This window comes from Triticum urartu, chromosome 5A (genome assembly GCF_056163025.1).
Source record: "Triticum urartu cultivar PI428250 chromosome 5A, HENAU_Tu73, whole genome shotgun sequence".
In the NCBI taxonomy this organism is placed as follows: domain Eukaryota; kingdom Viridiplantae; phylum Streptophyta; class Magnoliopsida; order Poales; family Poaceae; genus Triticum; species Triticum urartu.
Window position 1 is genome coordinate 558,707,926 of NC_141877.1, and position 14,973 is coordinate 558,722,898.

Below are 14,973 nucleotides of genomic sequence, written 5' to 3' on the forward strand. Positions count from 1 at the left end.
CTTTTGCCAGTCATGTGATTTGTACACCCACTGTCAATAATCCATTCTGAAGACTTTGAAGACGCTGGTGTCGTACCCTACAGTGCAGTTAGGGGGATAGGCTTCACGAAGAGAATTGTGAAGCAAAAACATTTGACGAACCAGTGGGTTATGAAAACTTAGATCCAGATTAGGACTAATAGGGAGAGTAGCATGTGATTCAGGAACGAAGTACATAATGATGCCATTCGGGCATTTTATCTTGCGCCCTACAAGATTTTTAAGGTCCCCAGCAATAGCGTCAGACGATTTTGGTTTTCTGCTGGAGACCATTCCCTGCAAAAGAGAGTTAAGCCTTCTTAACCACCCACATCTTCAAGGGTGGCTTAGAAGCAATAAGTCTAAGTGCAGCATCTGAGAATTTTGGCTTTGAAGCCTTAGCAAACAGTCTTGCAGGTGGACAATAGTACTCATAAGAATAAGCAGAATAGTTCTTGGTCTTATGAACATAGCGGTTTGATGAACCGCTCTCATATTCATATGACTGAGTATGGTCTCCCTGCAAAACATTTGCGTTAGTGCGACTCAGGTGAGTCCTCTGTTTGTATGAAGCCTTTGGACCGTATGAAGCCTTTGGTCTGAGGTTTGTCTTCTTCAAGTGAGGTGTCATGAAGACATTCACAGGAAGATTTTCCAGACACTTTTTCGGAACCCAGATCTTCTTCATAGGCGGTCCATTCCTGCAGTTAGTACCAATGTACCTGGCAAACACTTCACCATTCTGATTCTTAAACAGTATATAGTTTGCATCAAAGGATTCATCAATGATAATGGGGTTAGCACAAGTGAAGCCAGATAAATTGGATGGATCTGCTGAAGGTTCCTTTGCAGCAACCCACTTGGTTTTGGGGTACTGCTCAGGTTTCCAGTAAGAGCCATCTGCATTTATTTTCCTTACGAACCCAACACCCTCTTTCCTAGGGTTTCGGTTCAGAATCTGCTTCTTGAGGACATCACATAATGTCTGATGTCCTTTAAGACTTTTGTACATCCCTGTTTCAAGCAATGTCTTCAATCTAGCATTCTCATCAGCAATAGCAGTGGTATCCTCAGCAGAGGGGTTAGTTACCACATCAACAGTTGAAGATATTGCAACAAAAGTAGAAGTGGAACATTCAGCAACAGAAGTAGCATTATCACGCTCAATGCATTTAAGACATGGTGGTTCAAATCCTTCCTGATCGGGACTGATCTGTTCGGCGCGAAGTGACTCGTTTTCCTTTTGAAGATCTTCATGAGCCGCTCTCAATTTATCAAGTTCTTGCTTCCTTTGAAAATAATCATAGGAAAGCTTTTCATGAGTTGTTGAGAGAGTATCATGACGATCTTCAAGTTCCTGATACTTAACGTGAAGATTTTTTATGTCTTCAATTAAGGATTCAGATCGAGTCATTTCAGCACCCAATAGATCATCGCTTCTGTCTAACAGTTTTTGAATATGTTCCATGGCTTTCTGTTGTTCAGTTGCAATTTTAGCAAGTATTTTGTAACTGGGTTTTGAATCACAATCAGAGTCATCGTCACTAGATGTTTGATAGTGAGTAGTGCATTTGTTTACCTTGGCACCGCGTGCCATGAAGCAGTAGGTAGGAGTGGAGTAGTCCTTGTCATTTGCATCGGTGTCGGTGATGAAGTCATTGTCTTCAGTGTTGAAGATGGACTTGGCGACGTATGTTGTAGCCAGACTTGCAATGCCAGAATCAGACTCCTCCTCAGACTCCACCTCTGCCTCCTCAGAAGCGGACTCCTCCTCTGAATCCATTCCTTGCCAACAAACGCACGTGCCTTGCCAGATGAGCTCTTCTTGTGTGATGAAGACTTTGAGGAAGACTTGGAAGAAGACTTTGAGTATTTCTTCTTCTTCTTCTTGTCGTCAGAGTCATATTCCTTGCTCTTCTTCTTCTTTTTGTTCTCATTGTCCCACTGTGGACACTCAGAGATGAAGTGGCCAAGTTTCTTGCACTTGTGACATGTTTTCTTCTTGTAGTCATGAGCAGGAGCTTCATCATTCCTTGAACTTGATCGGGAAGACTTTCTGAAACCTTTCTTCTTCGTGAATTTTTGGAACTTCTTGACAAGCATAGCAAGTTCCCTTCCAATGTCTTCAGGATCATCAGAACTGCTATCAGATTCTTCTTCAGATGAGGAGACAGCTTTTTCCTTCAAGGCACGAGTTCGCCCATAATTTGGACCATAGATGTCTCTTTTCTCCGAAAGCTGAAACTCATGTGTATTGAGCCTCTCAAGTATGTCAGACGGATCGAGTGTCTTGAAATCAGGACGTTCTTGGATCATCAGGGCCAGGATGTCAAACGAACTATCAAGTGATCTTAGCAGCGTCTTGACGACTTCATGTTTGGTGATCTCAGTAGCACCGAGGGCTTGAAGCTCATTTGTGATGTCAGTGAGCCGATCAAATGTGTGCTGTACATTCTCATTGTCATTTCGCTTGAAGCGGTTGAAGAGGTTGCGTAGAACGCTGATTCTCTGATCTCTCTGGGTTGAGATGCCTTCATTGACCTTGGAGAGCCAGTCCTAGACCAGCTTGGATGTCTTCAAAGCACTCACACGGCCATACTGTCCTTTGGTCAGATGACCATAGATGATGTTCTTGGCAGTAGAGTCCAGTTGAACGAATTTCTTGACATCAGCAGCAGTGACACCTTCTCCAGCCTTGGGAACACCGTTCTCAACAACATACCATAGGTCGACGTCAATGGCTTCAAGATGCACACGCATCTTATTCTTCCAGTAGGCATATTCAGTTCCATCGAAGACTGGGCACGCAGCGGAGACTTTAATTATCCCTGCAGTCGACATCGCTAAAACTCCAGGTGGTTAAACCGAATCACACAGAACAAGGGAGCACCTCGCTCTGATACCAATTGAAAGTGCGTTATGTCGACTAGAGGGGGGGTGAATAGGCGATTTTTATGAAAGTCTTCAAAACGTGGAAGTTATGAAGACAAACAGTAGAGATATGCCTATTACTATGCAGCGGAAGTTAGACTACACTAGGCAAGCCATGGTCAAGTATCAACAGAGTGAAAGCATAGTGACAAATAGTTGTAGTGTAATTAGGATCAGGTAGGAAGATACTATGAAGCCAAACAGATCATACACTCATGTTGTGAAGACAAAAGATAGAACAGACACGCAATGACTTCACAATGAGTGATCAGTAAGTAAAAGAAAGTGAAGATGAAACCAGTGACTCGTTGAAGACAATGATGTGTTGGATCAGTTCCAGTTGCTGTGACAACTGTACGTCTGGTTGGAGCGGCTAGGTATTTAAACCTTAGGACACACGGTCCCGGACACCCAGTCCTAAACACGCAGCTCAGGACACCAAGTCCTCACCGTATTCTCCTTGAGCTAAGGTCACATAGTCCTCGCCCAATCACTCTGGTAAGTCTTCAAGGTAGACTCCCAAACCTTCACAGACTTCGTTCACTGGCAATCCACAATGTCTCTTGGATGCTCTGAACGCGACGCCTAACCGTCTGGAGGATGCACAGTCCTCAAGTGTAATAAGTCTTCAGATCACTCAGACAAGAAGACTTAAGTGATGCCCAATTTACTCTGGCTCTGGGTGGTTAGGGCTTTCTCCTCGCTAGGAATTTTCTCCCAAAGGCTTCGAGGTGGGTTGCTCTCAAACGACAAAAGCCGTGCACAGAAATCTGAGCAGCCAACCGTTTATGGTTGTAGGGGGTGGGCTATTTATAGCCACTTGGCAACCCGACCTGATTTGTCCGAAATGACCCTGGGTCACTAAGGAACTGACACGTGTCTCAACGGTCAGATTTCAAACTCTCATGGCAACTTTACTTGGGCTACAAGCAAAGCTGACTTGTCCGGCTCTGGACAAGATTCGCTCTCATTGTCTTCACTTGAAGACATAGGTTTTTGGTTTAGGCATCACTTCAGTCATTCTGACTGGTTCTCCTGGACCCCACTTAACAGTACGGTGGTTCCTATGACTCAACACAAAAGAAAAAGAACTATGAAAGATCTAAGTCTTCGAGCTCCATAGGCTTCATAACGTGTCTTCTTTTGTCATAGTCTTCAATGTGAATATCTTCATATACCACCTTTGACTTCAATGTCTTCATACATTTTTAGGGGTCATCTCTGGTAGTAAAACCGAATCAATGAGGGACTTCTACCTGTGTTATCCTGCAATTCTCACAAACACATTAGTCCCTCAACTAGGTTTGTCGTCAATACTCCAAAACCAACTAGGGGTGGCACTAGATGCACTTACACGCCCCCCTGACTGCTGGGACCCACCAGCTACATCTTCGCAGGCAAGGAAGTGCCTGACAGTCGGGACCCACCTGGTCAAAGCGTACGTAGCGTTGTCATTCTGGTCGCGAACGTGTACGTACATATATACTGGTGGATGTAGAGGCGCGCACGTGTCGTAGTAGAGGCGCGTACATGTCATAGTAGAAGCGCGCACGTAGCATGTACACGTACGTACAGCAGCTAGGTTGCAAGAAATAAAATACGGCCACGTATGTGTACATACAGGCGGGGTCTCGAACGCCTACTCGCGCATACGTATGGCCAGGGCTCGTGTACATGGCTGGATCGGAACGGAGAAACAGCGTCGTTGTCGTGTTCATGGGGAGGCAACGGAATGCGTCATGTTCATGGGGAGGCAACGGAATGCGTCGTGTTCATCGGGAGGCAACGGAACGCGTGGGAGCCAACCGGCTGGGTCGGAACGGAATGTGTGGTCATGTTCATCGGGAGGGCTTGGACGGAACAGGGGATGGAAACGAGGCCTGGCATACCGCACAACGGAGGAAGCGGACCTCCTACATTCGGAACGGGGTCCTGATGATCGAGAGGGGTCTGGCGTACCGGAAAACGGAGGTCCGGACCTCCTACGGTCGAAACGGGGGTCCTGTTGATCGGGAGGGGTGTGGCGTACCGCAAGACGGACGAAACAAACTTGTGTTGGAGCGCTACGGTCGAAACGGGGGTCCTGTTCATCGGGAGGGGTGTGGCGTACCGCAAAACGGGACTCCACGGGATACTGTTCATCTCCACCGTCGACCTCCTCCAGCCTCCACGGGCTACCGTCGACCTCCTCCAGCCTCCATGGTCTTCCTGTTCATCCAGCCTCCACCGTGCGCTACTCCACCGCCTACTGTTCAACCACCCCTCCACGGGCACCCCCCCACCGTCTACTGTTCATCCAGCCCTCCACACCACGGGGTCCTGTTCAACCACCCCTCCATGGGCACCCCTCCACCGTCTACAGTTCATCCAGCCCTCCACCACACCACGGGGTCCTGTTCATCCAGAGGCAACGCCACCGCTCACTGTTCATCCAAACCCCCCGCAACGCTCACTGTTCATCCCACTACTAGGGAAAAGCCTATACACAGAATTTTACCAGTAGCGCTGTACAAAATCAAGCGCTGCTGCTACTTAGTAGCAGAGCGCGTGAATAAACCGCGCTACTGCTATGACTTTAGCAGTAGCGCGTAGTAGCGAAAAGCGCTGCTGCTACGTTCGAACTGGGCGCACATGGCTAGCCCAACCTAGCAATAGCGCGTATAATGGCCCAGCACTAATGCTAATCTCCTTAGCTGCAGCGCGCTTACGTGTAAAGCGCTGCTGCTAACGGAAATAAAATAAAGTGAAAAACAAGTAGAAAAGTAAATGAAAATGAAAGAAATAGAAAAAGGAGAAAGGGAAAAAATAAAATGTAAAGAAAAATAAAAGAAAAAGGGGGAAAAAGGAGAAAGGAATAGCAGTAGCGGGTTTCAGTAAACGCGCTATAGCTAACTTAGCTATAGCGCGTTTCCGGAAACGCGCTACCGTTACGTTTCACTTAAACAGCGGTTTCCCCCCACCCCGCCCCCCGGCCACCAATTCTTCCCCAAATCAACCCTCGCCCTCGCCGCCGTCTCCTCACCGCCGCCGCCTGAGGCCGCCCTCAGCCTCACCGCCGTCGCGTGAGGCCGCCCTCAGCCTCACCACCGCCGCCCGAGGCCGCCCTCAGCCTCACAGCCGCCCCCCAAGGCCGCCCTCCACGTCACCGTCGGCGCCCTCCACCTCACCGCCGCCCGAGCCCGCCCAGGACCGCCCTTGCCCGTGCCCGAGCCCGCCCTCTCCGCCCCTACCTCTGTCACCGAGCACCTCCCCGCCACCGTCTCTCCCCTCTCTGTAAGTCCCCCACCCCTCCCCCTCACTCATCTCTCTCTGTATTTTCGAGAAAAAATTAGATGTTAATTAGATGTTTTTCAGTTAGGGCACTAGAGTTTTGGTAGGTTAATTAGGTTAGTAGTGCTGCTAGTAGTGTTGGTATAGTAGGTTAATTAGGTGATGTTAAATGAATAACCTAAATGAATGAAATTAGTAGTTAACTGGAATTTTTTTTCCTTTCATCATTATAGAGCACTAAAGTTAACTGAATTTTGTTCTATTAGTAGTTAAATGAATTTTCTTCTACACTGTTTGCACATGTGGTTGCTTGTGTATATTTGGACACTGTTTGCAGGGAATGATGCTTAGTGGCCTATGTTTTGCCGGAATGTTGATTCATTTCTTTTCCGGCAAATTTCAGGTTCTCGATTTGTCCACTTTTTAGCAAAGCTCATGCCGAAATTTTCCGTGAATTTTGGCATGACTTGTGCTACAAACTAGGACATATCGAGTGCCCGTGATTTGCCGCACCAGGAAGGAGAACATTCCTGCAAAACAATAGGCCTTTTTTATGTCATTATTCATTTTATTAGGTCTAGAATTAATTGACTAGATTTAATCATAGGAAACATGGCTAGCAACGATGAAGGACAGGGTTCTGGTGATTGCGACGACGCCTACCGGGCGGCAGACGAATTTTTTAGCCTTACCGATGATCAACCGATGTTATTGCTGGGCCCACCGGTGGCATCGGGGACTGAGACCGACACGCAGACCGGTGCTGAGACTGAGACCGGCGCTCAGACTCAGACCGGCATCGAGACCGGCGCTAAGACTGAGACCGGCGCTGCCTCGGGGAGCGGAGCCGGTGTAGAACCGAAAGCAAAGAGGCAACGGGTTCCTAACAAACTCAGGACTACTAGAGTGGTGGTTACGGAGGTGGAGGACGGCAATTTTGAGCCAACGGCGCTCGAGGAAGCGCGTTGATGCTATGGCAATCAAATAGGCTGCATCATACGAACAACCACCACCATCAACGATGAGAAACTACAGAAGATAGAAAATATGAGGAGCTCCCTCCTAAAGAAGTTTCACCAGATATTCTTGTTCCCGGGCCAGAATGAGAAGGATTATAAAGATCCAGATGAGGATCCGGCAATGAAGAAGATAAACAAACACGCCATGACCAAGTTTAGCGACGCGTTGGCCGCCTGGAAAAATCGAGTGAAAGCAAGGATCATCGACAAGAAGGAACCCTACTCCGAGATTGTAAAGGATAATCCAACAATCACGGAAGAGCAGTTTCAAATATTCAAGGAGGCTTGAGAGGCCGAAGATGCCAAAAAAAAGTCTAAGTACATGAAGGGGCTTCAAGAGAGGAACATTGGGATCCACCACCTCGGAAGCCGTGGTTACGGCGGAAAGAGGTCCAAATGGGCCAAGGAGGACGCGAAAGCCGCGAGTCTGGGCATCCCAGACCCCTTGGCGGAGTTCACCGTCCCGCAGGAGCGTGACGTCCTTAGGGCCCGGCACCGTTGGGACCCAGTGAAAAAGGTTTACGAGACAACACTGGTCATTACGGAGTTCATGAGACTGCTGGTAATTTTAGTTTCTGATCAATTCAACTGCACACGTTAGTCATATTTGTAAACATCGTTGTGCCTTTTGCAGAGAGAGCAGCACAGGATTGCGGCCGAAAGCGACTCGCCGTCTGAGGCATTGGCGAGGCCCAAGTGGGACACTCTGTTCAACCAGGCGTTGAACATATTGAAACAACAACCGGTGGATACTCGATCGTCGTATGGACGCGTGCACGGTGTCGGAGACGGCGCCACGTGGAAGAAGTACTACCGTGAGACCACGGAGGAGAGAAAGGAAAGACGGAGGTTAAATGAAGAAAACATCGACAAGAGGGTTGAGATTGCGGTTGAGAAGAAATCAACTGAGACAGTCGCAACAGCGGTAGCTGCCGCAAAACAGGTGGCTTTAGATATTTCTACTACCTTGGTTCCGGCCATTTTCAATTGGACCAGGCAAAATCCAAAAAAAGATGCAGCGGACTTTCCCCTTGCTGACTTCTTGGCGGGGAGCAGCTCGACTAGCATTGCACCAGCACCTGCAGCTGCACCTGCTCCCGCACCGGCTCCCGCACCGGACGTGCTAGGCGGTGCTTCGTCTTTGGCTGAGCTCGACGCCCTCACGGTATCTGTCACACCGGCCCCCTTCAATATAAATGTATAATCTCCCGTTTTCATTGCCTTTCGGATGTCTCATGTCGCAGACTTTTCTTTGCAGGCCGACGAAACCCCGTGCACCATATTGTACACCATCAGCGACCAGAAGGTGGACGTGGGGAAGGTGACGATAATGGAGCCGAAGGAACCATTGTTCCACAGCCGGCCGATCCCCCCGAACGTCTTCAAGGTTTCCGTGGCCAGTGTCAAACCGGGCCATGAGAATTTGCCTCCTCCAGTACTACTGGGGGATGACGACGAGACACCGTGGCGGCTTGGTGATTGTTGCAATGCTGGGTGGGTCCTGTTGTGGCCAAAGATTCTGCTTCGTCTGGAGGCGGCCGGGAGCACACCCACGAGCACGCAGCCTCAGCAAGGTATGAACATCAACACCCCACCTACCCAATTATCGTCGGGTGTCGGGTTGGGTGAGAGAGGACGGGGTAAGGAGGAGGCTCCATTAGTCACTGATGACGTCACCACGGATGAGGATGAGGACAACGATGGCGCTGCTGAACAGTATGTCTATACTGGCGCCTCCTCAGGGTTTGAGCGTCATGAGTCGGTGCCTGAATTGCCGTCTCAATATATTATGGACGACCTTCCGGTAGTAAACAAGTTTAGGAAGAGAGCGAGGAAAGGCAAAAAAGCTGTTTCTATGATCCAGCTGCCTCAGCAGCCTCGGCTTCAGGACCGTATAGATATCCCCGGTGCGGATAAATGGCATATCCCCGGTCAACCAATCCTACCTGCAACAGTGCTACGGGCCAGATTCGGCGATCTAAAGAGACTTCATGATGATGTGCTGCGGGTAGAGAAAGACCTCATCGCCTCGAAAGATCTAGGATACCCACTCTACGTGGTTAACATTCCGTGGCAAATGTTGTACGTCGACAGCTTCCCCACGGATAAGTTCTTCCTCCGATTCGATTACATATTCAACATATTTCACGTGAAGAAGCTGGATTTTACGTTTGTCCGTCTTTATGCCTTGCACATGAACTACATCATCGGGGTTGAGCAGATATCTCATATCTCTGTCGCTGACCCATACTACATGCACGAGGGCTTCTTGGGAGTCTGCGCAAATCACCATGAATACGCGAGGGATTACATCGTCAGTTTCATGCTCACCAATAAGGACAAGGGGGCGATTCTCGTGCCTTATCATCCCATGTAAGTCATCCGCGCTGCTATCCTTCCATCGATTTCAATCATTCATTTGCACGGTGGAGGCTAATTAATTTGAGGACTTATTTTGTGCAGCGGCGGGCGCGCCGTCCTCATCATCCTCTACCCCCGATTCTCCCACGCTCTTTACTTGGACTCGTCGAAGAACATTCACAAAAAGGATTACACCCACATCAAGGATGTTCTCGACAGTGCTATGTTTTACTACCAAGCAAGGGGTGGAGAGGTCAGGGACAAGAAGAGAAGGGGCGGCAGGGTCGCCTTCGACCATAAGACCGACTTCTGCTGCATCCAGCAACAAAACGATTCTCTTAATGATGGATTCTATGTCCTACACCACATGCTGGAGTACAGACGGGATCACTAGAACCTTCGCATGTCACCTAGATCCAGCGATGCCCATATTCTGCAATGGGCAAAGGACATAGGAGATATCGAGGATCATCGACTTCGAGCTGAGTTCTATAACATCCAGCGCGAACATGCCCAAATCATCATGAAGGAGGTCATCGGAAAAACAGGGATGTTCTACGGAGAAGGACAAATGTTGCGGGAAGACGTCCGAACATGGATAGCCTCTCAGCGTCTCGACCTGAAGCCTTTCACTAGGCTCGGGGACTATCTCCCTGACTTGGATGGATGGAACGACATGTTGGAGTGATTGTCGATATATGACAATGTGTCCGTTTAGTCCATTCTTTCTGTATGACAAAACTTTGAGTTATGCACGGTGAAACTTTATTTGTGATGTAATTAAACCGTCCTCCTCCTCGACTAGCGAAAATCACTCTAGTTAGGGCATTTTGGGGTACGATGAACTTTGTTATTTATGCTTATGATATGTTGTTTTTACTTTTGCCAAGTCTGTCTCTTTCTGTTGCTCAACTATATATGTTGCATATCATCGACTCATGTGATGATGCAGGTGCATAGATCATAGATGGCGAAGAAGTGCTATGCCAGGAGTATATATATGACAAGTGGCCGGAGTGTCAGGCCCGTCCGGTTTCCGAGCGACAGGCAGTAGTTAGTTTAGAGGTTCACGCTAATGCGAAAGAGGGATACGAACTCATGTTCTCAAAGTGATAGCTCTTCTCGCGTATATCATTGTTTAGATGGATGACGATGTATTTGCATACCATTCGAGACTTGTATCGCTATTTTCGAGATGATGACGAGAGACCACTTTGTGTTGGATGATGATTATGATGATGACATGATTTGATGAGACTAATTGTATGTATATGCTATGATTACATTTGTATGTGTATGATATGCTAAAGATTATTGTATAAAGCCTATTCAAATACAAAACAAATATAAAACAAATATGCAGGAAAAAAACTAATAAATAAACTAGTAGTAGCGAGGGGGGAAATTTAGCAGTAGCGTCGCATTGTCAGTAGCGCGTCCCAGCAAACAGCGCTGCAGATAATATCAGTAGCGCCCTTTCCCAAAGAGCGCTACAGCTATTCATGTATAGCAGTAGCGTGGGACAACCGGCGCTACTGCTATACATTAGCTGTAGTGCCTTATTAGTAGCGCCGGTGCCCGCGCTATTGATAGGCCCAAAACCCTCACTGCTGGTAGGCTTTTCCCTAGTAGTGTCCCAGAGACAGCATCGATCGGCTTCAGTTAGTAGCAGTAGCGAAGGAATCGCTCGATCGGGTTTAGTTAACAGCCATCAATCGATCGCTCGGGTTCAGTAACGCGTAGCCTGCAGTGCAATCGCTCGGGTTCAGTTAGAGCCCAACGCCTCGCTCGGGTTCAGTTAGAGCCAACGCCTCGCACACACCCGCGTACGTGTACGAGAGAAATGCGCATCGCTCGGCCCCGACCTCCCACCGTAACCGGGAACTCCCCGAAATTTTCCTCCCCCTCGCTTCTACCATGGTTTTTTCCGTCATGGATGGCCCAAAGAATGTCATGCAGCTGCGTCTCCGGCCCGCCCAGGACGAAAAGCCCATTTTCTCTCATGATTTTTTGTCATAGAAGTCGGAGCCCACCACATCTATGATGATACCGGGTTTTGTCACAGTTATCGTCACAGAAGTGTCATATGTATGATAGAAAAAAAATCGTTCGGCCCAAAATTTCACGGATGTGTCTTTTTTTTGTAGTGAGCACAACTCATGTGGAGAAGCAAAAACTTAGGCTCAACCGATACTAACTGATAATTGTTGAAGAAGAAAGGTGGGATGCCTACCGGGGCATCCCCAAGCTTAGATGCTTGAGACTTCTTAAAATATTATCTTGGTATGCCTTGGGCATCCCCAAGCTTGAGATTTTGTATCTCCTTAGTTCTTCTCATATCACGATTTTCCTAAATCTCAGAAGCTTCATCCACACAAAACTCAACAAGGACTCGTGAGATAAGTTAGTATAAACCGATGCAAAAACCTTATCATTATCTACTGTAGCAAATCACTAAAATTATTATTAAACATTGCACACTAAATGCCTCTCCATATTTAATACTCCTATCCTCAAATAGAATCATTAAAGAAGCAAACATATGCAAACAATGCAAACATAACAGCAATCTGCCAAAACAGTATAGTGTGTAAAGAATGCAAGAGTATCAATACTTCCCTAACTCCAAACGTTATGAAAATCTAACATACTGGAGAAAATTTATCAGAGCTCATTTTTAAAAAAGTTTCAACATTTTATCACATTCTGACTTTCCTAGGGAATTTTTGCAACAGAGGTAAGCTTTCTGATTTGAAACAGCAACATGTAGACTTGCAAAATAAGCATGACAAAGGTTACACTTGACGTTTTTATTGAAATAAAAGATGCAAAAAATTCTTCTAAATAATAGCAAACAAATTCTAACAAAATAAAGTGACGCTCCAAGCAAAACACATGTCATGTGACAAATGAAAACATAGCTTCAAGTAAGGTTACCGATAATGTTGAAGACGAAAGAGGGGATGCCTTCCGGGGCATCCCCAAGCTTAGTTGCTTGGATCTTCCTTGAATGTTACCTTGGGGTGCCTTGGGAATCCCCAAGCTTAGGGTCTTATCACTCCTTATTCTCCTCATATCGACATCTCACCCAAAACTTGAAAACTTCAATCACACAAAACTTAACGGAACAGTCTGTAGTAATTTGTACTCCAATCATACTTGTACTACTCCAAAAATTCTGAAAATTTCGGAAAACCTGTCTAATTTGTCTATTAATCTTCTGCAAAAATAATCAGTATTTTATCACGCTTCTGTTAAAAATGAGAATTATTTTCCTGAGCGCAAAAGTTTCTGTTTTTCAGCAAGATCAAATCAACTATCACCGTAAGCCATCCCAAAGGTCTTACTTGGCACTTTATTGAAACAAAAGCAATAAAACATGATTACTACAGTAGCCTGATCATGTGAACATGAAAAAATAGTAGGTAAAAGTGTTGGGTTGTCTCCAAACAAGCGCGTTGATTTAATGCCTTTTAGCCAGGCACGATGATTTCAATGATGCTCACATAAAAGATAAGGATTGAAACATAAAGAGAGCATCATGAAGCATTTGACTAGCACATTTAAGTCTAACCCACTTCCTATGCATAGGGATTTTGTGAGCAAACAACTTATGGGAACAAGAATCAACTAGCATAGGAAGGCAAAACAAGCATAACTTCAAACCTTTCAACATAAAGAGAGGAAACTTGATATTATTGCAATTCCTAAAAGCATACGTTCCTCCCTCATAATAATTTTCAGTAGCATCATGAATGAATTCAATAATATAACTATCACATAAAGCATTCTTTTCATGATCCACAAGCATAGAAATTTTCTTACTCTCCACATAAGCAAATTTATTCTCATCAATAGTAGTGGGAGCAAACTCAACAAAATAACTATCATGTGATTGAAAATTAAAATCAGGATGACAAGTTTCATGGTTATCATTATTTGACATAGCATGCATGTCATCACCACAATCATCATAGATAGCAACTTTGTTATCATAGTCAATTGTAGCCTCATCCAAGATGGTGGATTCATCACTAAATTAAGTCATGACCTCTCCAAATCCACTTTCATCATTATAATCATCATAAATAGGAGGCTTCAGATGCAATCATTATAACAAATTTGCACATCAAATATTGGGGGAATAAAAGTATCATCTTCATCAAACATAGCATCCCCAAGCTTATGGCTTTGCATATCATTAGCATCATGGATATTCAAAGAATTCATACTAACAACATTGCAATCATGCCCATCATTTAAATATTTTGTGCCAAACATTTTATTGACTTCTTCTTCTAACAATTGAGCACAATTTTCCGAACCATCATTTTCAAGAAAGATATTATAAATATGATGAATAATATGATGCAACCTCAATTCCATTTTTTGTAGTTTTACTTTTACAAATCAAACTAGTGATAAAACAAGAAACTAGAAGATTCGATTGCAAGATCTAAATATATACCTTCAAGCACTCACCTCCCCGGCAACGGCGCTAGAAAAGAGCTTGATGTCTACTACGCAACTTTATTCTTGTAGATACGTGTTGGGCCTCCAAGCGCAGAGTTTTGTAGGACAGTAAGAATTTTCCCTCAAGTGGATGACCTAAGGTTTATCAATCCGTGGGAGGCGTAGGATGAAGATGGTCTCTCTCAAACGACCCTGCAATCGAATACAATAAATCTCTTGTGTCCCCAACACACCCAATACAATGGCAATTTGTATAGGTGCACTAGTTCGGCGAAGAGATGGTGATAAAATTATAATATGGATGGTAGAAATATATTTTTATAATCTGAATAAATAAAAACAGCAAGGTATCAAATAGTAAACGGGCACAAAAACAGTATTGCAATGCTTAAAATGAGGCCTAGGATTCGTACTTTCACTAGTGCAATCTCTCAATAGTGCTAATATAATCGGATCATATAACCGTCCCTCAACATGCAACGAAGAATCACTCCAAAGTTCCTAGCTAGCAGAGAACATAAGAAGGAATTGTTCGTAGGGTACAAAACCACTTCAAAGCTATTCTTTCCGATCAATCTATCCTAGAGTTCGTACTAAAATAACATGAAGCTATTCTTTTCGATCGATCTAACCAAGAGTTCGTACTAAAATAACACCAAAGCAAATTGAGATTCATAATATTCAATCCATCACAAAGAACATCAAAGAGTGCCCCAAGATTTCTACCGGAGAAACAAAGACAAGAACGTGCATCAACCCCTATGCATAGTTACCCCAATATCACCTCGGGAATCCGCAAGTTGAGTGCCAAAACATATATCAAGTGAATCAATACGATACCCCATTGTCACCACTCACCATGAGTATTCAATTGCAAGACGTATATCAAGTGTTCTCAAAT